Source organism: Boleophthalmus pectinirostris, unplaced genomic scaffold (assembly GCF_026225935.1).
Source record: "Boleophthalmus pectinirostris isolate CB_2022bp ecotype Guang Dong unplaced genomic scaffold, ASM2622593v1 HiC_scaffold_9, whole genome shotgun sequence".
Taxonomy (NCBI): Eukaryota; Metazoa; Chordata; class Actinopteri; order Gobiiformes; family Gobiidae; genus Boleophthalmus; species Boleophthalmus pectinirostris.
Window position 1 is genome coordinate 26,389,008 of NW_026571541.1, and position 11,469 is coordinate 26,400,476.

The 11,469-nt window shown below is 38.6% G+C and overlaps 1 pseudogene; it reads right to left on the reverse strand.

Annotated features, from left to right (window-relative positions):
* Window positions 1-10,872: 10,872 nt before the first annotated feature.
* On the reverse strand, window positions 10,873-10,990 carry LOC129407313 (5S ribosomal RNA; annotated as a pseudogene).
* Window positions 10,991-11,469: the final 479 nt, after the last annotated feature.

Below are 11,469 nucleotides of genomic sequence, written 5' to 3' on the forward strand. Positions count from 1 at the left end.
CGTTGTAGAAGCAGCTCTTCAAGTTAAAATAAGTATGAAGTGTTTTTTTCCTGCATATAATTATTAATCAAGTCCAATAATAAGGAAGGATGCATATGATGATAGTTGTATTCCAAGATATCGGTTCAGTCACTATCGCATTTTGGTCTATAAACTGGTGTTAGATTTAGACTTAGACAAAATGTATTGATCCACAAAGGAAAATAGTTAGCTCACACATAGCTCACACATCACAATATAATATAATAACAAAGAGTGAAAAACTATAAAAGTGGTAATAATAACTTCTAAACAAATAGCAATAAAAATGGCAAGAGACTGGTGTCAAATAAGACATAATTATATAAATGTTTATGTTCAAGTAAAGTAAAAAACACAAATATAGTAATATAAATACAGTATATTACAGTTATATGCAAGAGATCTTATATATTGCAATCACATACTTACATACTTTTTCACCACCACTTTTTCATGGGCGTAAGTACACTGCAATATTTTCAATCTTTGCACTAAACCCCAGCTCAAACTGTATGACCAAATTGCAGGGTTTAAAAATTCATAGCTTGTGGAACTACTTCAACAGAACGAAATTATCACGAGAGGCAACTGGATTTCAAACAGGTTTTATATTCTTGTGACCTACGATTGCCGATCAGGAACTGGTCGTGAGGTAGTAATCGGTTCTCGTTACGCCATGCGTACTACACGAAGCATGACACATGATTAAGCAAAAGTCAGCCTGATCCCAAATATATATTGAAATATATATTCAGTCTCTGCCCTGGTATCGGTTGAAGTCATAACTGTACTGGTATCTATCAGTATCAGTATCTAGCATTTAGTTAGTATTTAGTATTCTGTAAATAAATACATTATACACTAAGTACTTCCCAACACTACTCGCAATATACAACCAGCTCCATTTGGGGGAACAACTTTATCCCCTTGGAATATTTGTCCAATAAAGTCTTATTACAGAACTTTTCACTGGAGCCACAAAGTGCTACAGTAATAAACATCTGACTCCCCGGGCTCCACCTCACAACCTTTCGGCACCACTTTGGGAAATAGCTCTGCAGCCGGCACAGGGCCCCCGGGACCAGAGAGACCCTTCAAAACACATCACAGCTCGAATGTTTCAAGTGTCCAAGCTGTTTAATATAGAAGGATGGCATACGCGGGTTCATGCCAATGGTGTATGCTCCTCTGCCTGAGTCTGAATGGTGGGGATGAGAGATGGCTCCCGATCGCAGTTTCACTAAATGATTGAATTTTGAAGGCAGATGGGTGACACTGCGGAGAGGGATGGAGCCGCCATTGCATTAGTCATGGGGCGGGTGACAGATAGGGTGCTGGGTAAACATGGGGAGAAAGGGATGGGTGGGGGTTAATGTGGTGTGGTAACGGAGAAAATGGATAGATGGAGACAGTAGATAAAAATATGACATTAAAGGTCTACTGTGTAACTTTTCTGAAGGAGAGTCTGCTACCTGTGTCCATAGACATGTTATTTTTTCTTAATAATGTCCCAGTTTGGCATTAAACGTATCCATCTTGCATTTACTCACTAACATGGTTGACCTAAAAACCTGTATTTTTACTATGAATGGGCTCGCCTCTCCACAGATCTGACATATAACTTGGCCCTGTGGTGTCACCTGTCACCAATAACTTACCATCACTGGGTATGGAGTGAAAGAACAATGCTCTGTGAAAAGCACTATATAAATAAAAACTTACTTTCTCACTTACTTATCTGCTGTCTCCATGGAGATAAACAAGTGTATGTAATGCCATACTGTGGAATATTCAGGAATATCTCCATGGAAAGAAGCACATGACGGACCCTCCACCAGAAAAGTTACTCAGGGCACCTTTAAAGATGCAGTATGTAACTTTTCTGGTAGAGAATCTGCCACCTGCTTGTCTCTATTGTATTGTCTGAAATGTTCCATAGTATAGCATTAATCTCATATTGTATCTCCATGGGGATAACCAGGTAAAATTACAGATAAGCAATAAGTGAACTATGTTATATTGTTGTTTCCTCATCAAAAACAGACCTGGAGTTGTTCTATTGTTTTATTCACACATTTTAACACAAAAATCTTGCATATTTAAGCCGAGTTTAGTCTCTCAGACAAAAAAAACACTATATTCCACCTTGTGATGTCATGTGATACTACAGGACGTGCTCCATTATGTTTTTAAACTCCATACACCTTCACTAAAATCATTTGGTAAAGGAAGCTGCTTACTTGAAAACTACAACTACATGACATCACAAAGTGGAACGAAGCATTTTGAGCTTTGGAGCTGTAAACAGATTAATAATAAAGGATTACTCAAACACATGTGCATGAAACAAAACACAACTCCAGGCATGTTTTCTTGATGAGGTAACAACATTATAACATGGTTTAAGCTCACAAGAATCAATTCTGTGTAATACAGCACCTTTAAATCACAACAGCACACAGCAATGGTCAAAAGAAAAGCCTAAGAAACAACGCAGTCTCGTCTATTGACAGGAAGTAAAGTACAAATGCATAAGTCCCAAGATGGTAAAGTTCCATAAGAGCTTTCAAGTAACTCCAAACTGAAAAACATTGGAAAACCTGTCAAACTGAGGTATTAGAGGAGGGGCCTGTGTCTCTCAAGTACGGCTCTGGTTTGCAATATCCGACTTTGGGCCCACATCTATTATATATAGTAGCTACTGTTCAGCTATTTCTACACTTTCAAAATGAGGACAGTACAGTATATAGTATATTATTGTACTTTTGTTTCTTCTGTCAGAAATATGGTTGGATGAACCATATGAATTAAAATGTTTGTTGTTGTTGTTGTTGTTTCCAAGGCCAATGCCCATTCTGACTGTTAAAAATACACAGAAACCAATGGTTGATAATCTCTGCCAATATTTTTGAGCCAATATGAAAAGCAGATTTTGAATATGTTTACCGAACTATATTATTTGAAATGACTACAAATTAGATTTTACCGTCTTACTCTTAAAATCGATATGAGTTGTGTGTAGTCATGTTTTGTGCAGTGTCTCTTCATAGAAAAGTGTTCAAATTCTTTAGACTGGTTTGCCCAAACCAAATATTAGTCTGTCCTTGAGATTTAAGGCTGATAACCAATAAACTGCTAAAAAAAAAAAAAAAAAAAAAGTGCAAATATTGGCCCGATATATTGGCTCTAATATGTACACAGCTCCTATTGACTGTACCAGATTCTTCTTGTTCTTTCTCTGTCGTGGTTCAACATCAGAGTGAGATAAACGGGTGGTGGCAGGTGGGAACTACCCAACAGATTTTTACCCCATTTTCATAGGACATTTGTGTCAAAAAATGCTCAAATGGCAACCTCAAAGTGTTCAAAATGACTCACTACTAGGTATGTAACAAAAACCGAAATACTGTGATATTGTATCGTCAAAAGTGTCACAATAATATCGTGGGCTGTCACAATATATTGAATTACAAGTTCCAAACATCGGAAACTACATATCCCATGATTCATTTTAGTGCAAACAACATGAAGAAATCTGTTTTTTACTTGAATTCTTGTGATTATGACGGAAATAATTCACACCAAAACCTTGTCCTATCTACTATTACATTAGCCTCTCCAAAATATTGCAATAAATATCGTACCGTGATAATATCATACCTAGAGATTTGAATATCGTTACTTCCCTTCTAGCTACATGATGCCAACTACATTTAAACTTGTTTAAACATTAAAACTCTGTTGCTAAAAGGATCTAAATTAACATGTTGACTGAAGTGAGCACCCACATTGAAGACATTAGCACCTTCTTAGCTCCTCCAACAAAAAATGTCTGAAGACTAGAAAAGCACTCAGAGAGCACAGACCTCCGCCAAGGACTACCCCCATTTTTTATATAAATTGCGATAAAATCAGTCTTCTGGATCAGATCCGGATCAGCCTTTGGAATATGAAAGAGGATCCCATTGTCCATCCCTGAGTCAAATTTCATGGGGTTTGGTCAATAATTAACCGAGATATTGAGAAACAAAATTTTTGGCCCCATTTACCACAATGTTAACTAAAATTTCAAAGTGATCCAGAATCCAGGATTTCTTCCAGATCACCCCAAAATGAAATCAGTTCTTCCTTTTCACATTTCCAACAAATCCTGAAAATTTCATCAAAATCGGTCCATAACTTTTTGAGTTATGTTGCTAACAGACAAACAAACAAACAAACAAACAGACAAACGCCGGCAAAAACATAACCTCCTTGGCGGAGGTAATAAGGGACTAAGTCGGTGGAGATAACCGTTCATTCAGATTTTTTTTTCTTTTCCTCTTGGTTCAAATGGGGTGCAGGCCCTTCAATCCCCATTTTGCTCCCCTGTCAAACGACTGTTACTTGTTGCGACCGAAATGACATCCTGCATAACAATCTGCCCATGCACCTGAGAATATCATATCTTACATATCTGTTTCACACATATTCCTCTCATTTTACCCAGAATCTCACACTGATGCGCTTCCTTATACACTTCCCCACACCTCATTTGCACCCGTCTTCTTCTTTTACACCTCCGCACTCCACCTCCACCCCCACCTCCTCCTCTTCCTCTGCAAGAAGACTGACAAGATAAGAGATTGCATTCCATAACACAGCCGTCCGGATTGGAACAAGGTGTCACGGTGAAGGGAGAGCGCGCACCTGACATGGTACATCAACCTTTGTAACATTTGAATGGGCCCTGCGATTTCCTCGGCGCCACATCTCGTCAGAAATCGTAGCATTATTGACAGATGGCTGGATTACAGGTGGAGGGAAAGGTGAAGAGGGCTTTTAGCAGATTGGAGCTATCTGGTGTCAGGCCGATATCTGCGGAGCTCCAGAGCCACGGGACCAGACGCTCCAGGAGGCGATAGGATTTTCTCTGCTCCGATGCCTGTGTATATGTGATGTCGAGTTGTTGTACAGCGCGGAGTTGATGATAGGCGAGGACAGTGAGGTGAGACTAAAGGGAGGAACAAAGGGAGAGAAGGAACAAGGGAACGTGTTACAACCACAGCAGATATAAGAAGGGGGAGAACTGAAGTAGTACATTTGGTAGGGATTAACACTACCTAAAATATTGTGATATCAAGTCGTCCACATTCTCACAATAATATCAGAGGCCATCACAATATATCGAATTACAAGTCTCTGCTTAAATTATTAGTTATTTTTGTGATTTTAATGTCTTTCTTGTTCTGTAAAGCATGTTGAATTACTTTATGTACAAATAAACTTGCCTTACCTTGTCATGGTGCACCAATATCTTCTAAACAAAGCGAACGACATAGACCAGGGTTAATCAAACTAAGGTCCGCGGGCCGACTCCGGTCCTCCACGCCCCTTTGACTGGCCCCCCCAGCCCGTCTGTCCCCCCCATTTGAACTGGCCCTCTGAGGCAATCCTCAAAAGAATCATGCCCTATTTTTTTTTTATTACTTTTTGGCAAATAATAAAACGTCTTCATCTTGTATTGTGTTGATTTCTTTTTTTCAATTAAAAAATTACATTTATATGAAGTATTTATATTTAAATTATTGTATGATGTATTTATTTTTGCGGCCACATTTTTGTAACCTGACAAGCTCAAGATCAAACAGTGACAGTCAACGCACGCGCAGAGTTGTGTAGTGCAGTTAAGGACAGCAAAATGACTCATGTTAAAGTATGAAAAGTTTTCAAAGAGCAGTGGAAGACCGATTATTTTTTATTCAGTGTAAGGACGTGCAGTTTGTCTGATATGTAAAGAAAGTGTGGCGGTTTTCAAAGAATATAATCTGCGTCATCAGGGTCATACATTTCTGTTATACGGCCGACCTGACCAGACTACATGAATAAATAACTGTTATTGAGCACTATTAAATCTTAATTCTTTACATTGTAACAGTACCAAAGGCTTTTCAAGGCTTTTCCAAGGCTTTTAAAAAGAAAAATGTAGCATATTCACAGTTTTGTAAGCCTCCACAAAACATCTTAATAAATATCAAACTGTGAGATACATACAGATCCTGAAAATATCGTATTGAGAGATTTTGATATCGTTACATCTCTAATATTTTACTTGTCCAGCTAATTAGAAGTTTCACAGTTACAGGCAGCATGTGATTTCTAGTCAATCTACAGCGGTATCTTGTCTCACCGATTTCACAGGGCGTGATTGACAGGCAGATTAACCAATCAGAGAGACGCATGGTCCGTTCGCGTCAAAAACAAATATGGCTTCTCACATGTAAAAATAGGGAATAAAAAGCATAAAGAACTGTGAAACAAAGAAAATATTTGCAGAATATACCTTGTGATGCCATGTGGGATAAACAAAGTGCTCCGCTGTGTTTTTAAACTCCAAACACGTTCACTCGAATCATTTGGATGATTTCAACCCTGGAATGTTCAATCTCTACATTCTCTACATTTATATTCACTGCTGGTCAAAAGTTTTAGAACACCCTAATTTTCCAGTTATTTATTGCAATTCAAGTCGTGCGAGTCCAATGAAGAGCCTGAGATGGTACAAAGGTAAGAACTGAACAGACAGAGGTTAAAAAAAGATAAAAGATAACAAAACACAAGTCAAAGCTCTGCCAAAACTACCTCAGAAAAAAGAACAAGATGGTAAAGCTTGAAAACATGGAGTGTCCAGCACAGTCTCCAGACTTAAACCCCATCGAGCTGGTTTGAGGATGAACTGGACAGAAGAGTGAAAACCAAGAAACCTACAAGTGCCACACATTTATGAGAACTTCTGCAACAGACTTGGGAAGAACTTTGATTTCTATTGTAAAAAGAATGCCACGAGTGTGTTCAGCTGTTACCTTTATATCTAAGGGTGCCAAACTTGAATCAAAAGTTTAGAACATTTTGGTCAACAGTAAACAGTGAAAAAAATTGAAAAAGTGTGGTGTTCAAAAACTTTTGACCGGTAGTGTAAGTATGTCTTATTTGACATCAGTCTATTGCTGTTTCTACTACTTATTAAAAATGTATTATACCATTCATATGTTTCTCTTTGTTATTATAATATACTGTGAGCTACTGTGTGCAAATAATTCTGCTTGTAGATCAATAAAATTTGTCTAAAGTCGATGTAGATGTAGACACACTAATAACAAAGGTTTACTCAAACATGTGTGAGAGAAACAAACAAGCAAAAAAGCTCCAGATATGTTTTTGAGGAGGTAACAACATTATAACATGGCTAAAAGCTCACAAGAGTCAGTTTTCTGTAATATAGGACCTAAAATGATTAGTCTCTTTAAGTGTCGTCAAACGTCGTTGTCGAGAGCAAACATCTGTCTCCTGTTGAAATCTTCACTGTGTTCCCAATATAGTAGCTCCTTCTAAGAACAGTCTTTCCCTATATCACAAATACTCCATTCACACGATCCCAAGGCTGCATAGTGTAAAAATGATAAGACTAAATTGAATTCCAAACTTTAGTGCATCTCATAACTCATAATGCGTACTACATTGACTCAGTATCAGAGCAGCTCGACCACTACTGCTGCTATCCAAATTGGAAGCAAGAAAGCAATATTTTCTAAGAGTTTGGATGCAGTTATCCACTAAACATTATATAAACCCCAATAAAACACATTCACTAGCCTCTTTGTTAGAATACTATCTTGAGAGTAGCCTATTTAAATAACACCGGTCTCGTTATTTCATAAAAGGTGCTGTACTGTACCTGATTTCTCCTTTCTCAAAAACATGAAAAACATAATTGGTTCATTTTAAACAGTTGGCTGTGGTCTAAAGTTATTCTTTGTTTTCACAACTTTCACAGTGGAGTTTTGCCATGACGTAAAGCTAAAAAGAACTAGCAAACTAACACACTATTCCAGTACAGGCCCTTTAAAGACGGGGTAATTTACTTCTATGGGGTATGAACTGCTAATACATTACATATTTAGATCACGTGTTACCTTTTATTGTTTTGAGAAAGCTATATTTACTGCAAACAGTTTTTCAACATAGGCTTAACTTGAGTTTTTGACGCTTGAAGTCCCCCCTTCTCTTGCTCCCTGAGGTAAGTCACTCCTCCTTCAGAGCACTATCACAACACAGTCAGCATACATCCTGCTCATGAAACTGCTGCACATTGCATCAGGTTTGTCAAGTTGTTATTTATGGTGAATTGTCGTGTAGGAGCATGGATGACGTCGGCTTGTGGGCTGAGCTTTGGACAGAATCTTCCAGCTAACTGTAAGGAAGGGAAGAATAGGGCCCAAGAGAGATCACTATGTTACTGAAACATGTGGATGACATCTAAAAACTCTTCAGGCATGTTTGTGTTGAGGGAATGTAACCGTGCTGAACTTGGCCATGCAAAAGCCCAGTTTGATTACAGGAATAATCTGTTTGTGTTCGTCTTTGACTGTCGTACTGCATTGTGTTGTGAATCAGTGGCCAGGACTCGGTGCTGTCTTTTGTGGGGACATGGGGAGCAGCTCTACAAGGAGAGCAAGTCACATTAGCATCTAAAAGTTAGTTTCTGTCACGACATGTGCAACAGTCCATTACTGTGTAATAACTCAAACACTGTACAAACTATTAGCTATGGAAGCTGGGAGGGCTCATAACAAACGCAAACGCCACAACAAATACAAACGCAACAACACAACAAAAAGCCTCAAAGGAAGTGGCCGCAGGACTCTATTTTGGTGCCTATCTCTCATGAACTGGCAGCATGCTCTCAGGGCGCTACTCAATCAAAATGCATTAGCCCAATAAGAGTAATGACAAGTGGAATCAAATACTGTGGAATCACCATTATAGGAACAAAGTTACAACATGGTAGAAAACTAAAAAGTATATTTGAGATGTACTTAAGGAGTAAAGATTTTGGTCAGGAGGACCTATCTGGCAGCCTGATTCATCAGGCAGTTTTACTTTGTGGAAACCGTCTGACCTGGCAGCATTAGGATTCGTTTGCTCAACGGTAGGCGGATACGTTTTTTTATTTAACCAATCGCTACTATTTGGTCCCATAGGAAGAAGGACAATAATATCTTTCCCCTTGATAAAATTCACCAAACATTCTCTTTGTTCTGGCTTTAAATCCTCAATCTCAGGAATCGTTGACAACACTGAATCTATGGCTTTGTCTGATTGGCCGGTGTGCGGTCTACAACTTCCAGGGTTTTTGCAAACCGTCTAATGTATTCTGATTCCTGACCTAGTCGCTGGAGAGAAATGAAGTTGAGCGGAGGCACTAGTAGGTGGCACCAGCAGAGTGACCTATCTTGAGCCTAGTGGGCATATTCAGAGACCAGGAGACAACTATAACACAGTAGAAAACACCTCAAGGAACTGAACCCCAAACCTTTCTAAGTAGTTATACTGCATGTGCTACTTTGTCACTGTGAATACTTGTGAAGTTGTTAATTTTTTGGTGATGCATTGTCCAGTGATTTGTTCCAACCAATTTTCGTTTCCACCATCTGACACTAACTGAAGGAGCGTAGATATTTTCATTTGCAAACGTGTTCTTATTTGGGTGGCATCTGGTCTCTTCAGCGACAGCTTTAATAGCTGCGTAGGTGCGTTCAATTACCTTTTTCATCACTGAATAGAAGTGTAGTAAAGTCAGAGCACACACCAGGTCCATAAAACTTAAATGAGTACATGTGTGTGGAAAATAAATTGTTGCTAATTTCAGCATAAAAAGACAGAGAATTGTTGCTAGTAAAAGATACAAGGCAGTTTAAATCAGCCCGAAACAATTCCTCGTAGCTACGACAATATGTTTTGAGTGCACGAGTAATGAGCCTGTAATAGTATTGGGGATTCATAAAGTGGAAATATTGAAATAGAAAGCAGAAAAATACCAAGTCTATTTCTCGGAAAATTGCACCTCCTCATAATATCAGCTGGTATTTGGAGATCTTTAGAAGCTTTGAGTAGATTGAATGAATTAAGTTTCTCAAAAGTATCGAAAGAACTTACTAATTAATATTTAAAGGAGCTGTATCTGATTTTTACTGTCTTAAAAACATGAAAAACAGAACTAATTAATTTTGCAGTGGTCCAAAGTTATTCCTCACTTAGCTCATACATTCCAAGCATTGTATTTATTCACCATGATGAGTTTATAAGTGTTTTTCACAGTGTTCAAAGATCATAGCAGAGTTTGTGGTCACGCTAACAACAACTGGAATGCTAAATGCCCACAATAACTCTAGCTCTCTAGAACAGACGTGTCAGACTCGGGTCCTGATCATACCAAATATGTATTAGAGCTGCCCACTGACTACAGATAGACTATAGAGACATGATTTATTTACAATGTTGTTATTATTTTATATTATGCTTGTTCTGGATTCAATATTTAAGCAAAACTATTATTAAACATTTGTTTTAATAAGAAAAGGTTTAATATTACATATCTCAAAAGAAGAGAAAACATGTAGATGTTGTTGAAATGTGTCAATAAATATTTAGTTTGGCCCACGACTTAGTCCCAGTTTTTAATTTTGGCCCTCTGTGAATTTGAGTTGGACACCCCTGATCTAAAAGAACAAGCACAAGTAAGTAAGTCTTTATTTATATAGCACTTTTCACAGACATATGTCACAAAGACACTTTACAGAGCATTTTTCATAGATTCATTATTCTTTTTTCTCCATACCTGGTGGTGGTAAGCTACTATTGTAGCTACAGCTGCCCTAGGGCAGACTGACGGAAGTGCGGCTGCCATGCCAATCGGCGCCATCAGCCCCTCCGACCACCACCATCACTCACGCACACACCACTTTCATACTAGGCAATGTGGGTGAAGTGTCTTGCCCAAGGACACAACGACAATTTTTTGTGACTGGCGCCCCCCTGTGGCACCTGATTTTTCCAGCGGTTTCCCATTCAAGTACTAACCAGGCCCGACCTTGCTTAGCTTCTGAGATCTGACGGGATCAGGCTTTGACAAGCAGGTATGGCCACACAAGGTTTAACTTAAAGATGCATTGTGTAATTTTTCTAGTGGGGGGTCTGTCAAATGATTTGTCAATTGTTGTTGTGCTGTTTGCTGTTTTATCAATTATTTTTGAGCTAAAAAACCTTTAACCTTGAATAAATGTAAGGTAGAACTGTTTAATGTCATACTGTGGGACATTCCAGGCAGAGCAATGACATGTCCATAGAAACAAGCAGATGATAGATGCTCATCCTGAAAAGTTACACAATGCACCTTTAAACATTTCTTTTGTCTTAAATTTATAGTGGCTTTATGTGACTAATTTACACTAATTAGCAGTTGAAGCGATGTAATTTAACACATCTGAACAGAGCCCTTACCGCACACAGACTGCCACATTCACTTTCACATTCTCCATTCCTGCACACAAACTCACTGTTCCGCATTTGCATGGTGGGAGGCTATGCTAACGGTGGCGCGCACATAAAGCCAAAGGCAGCCGGCTCCGG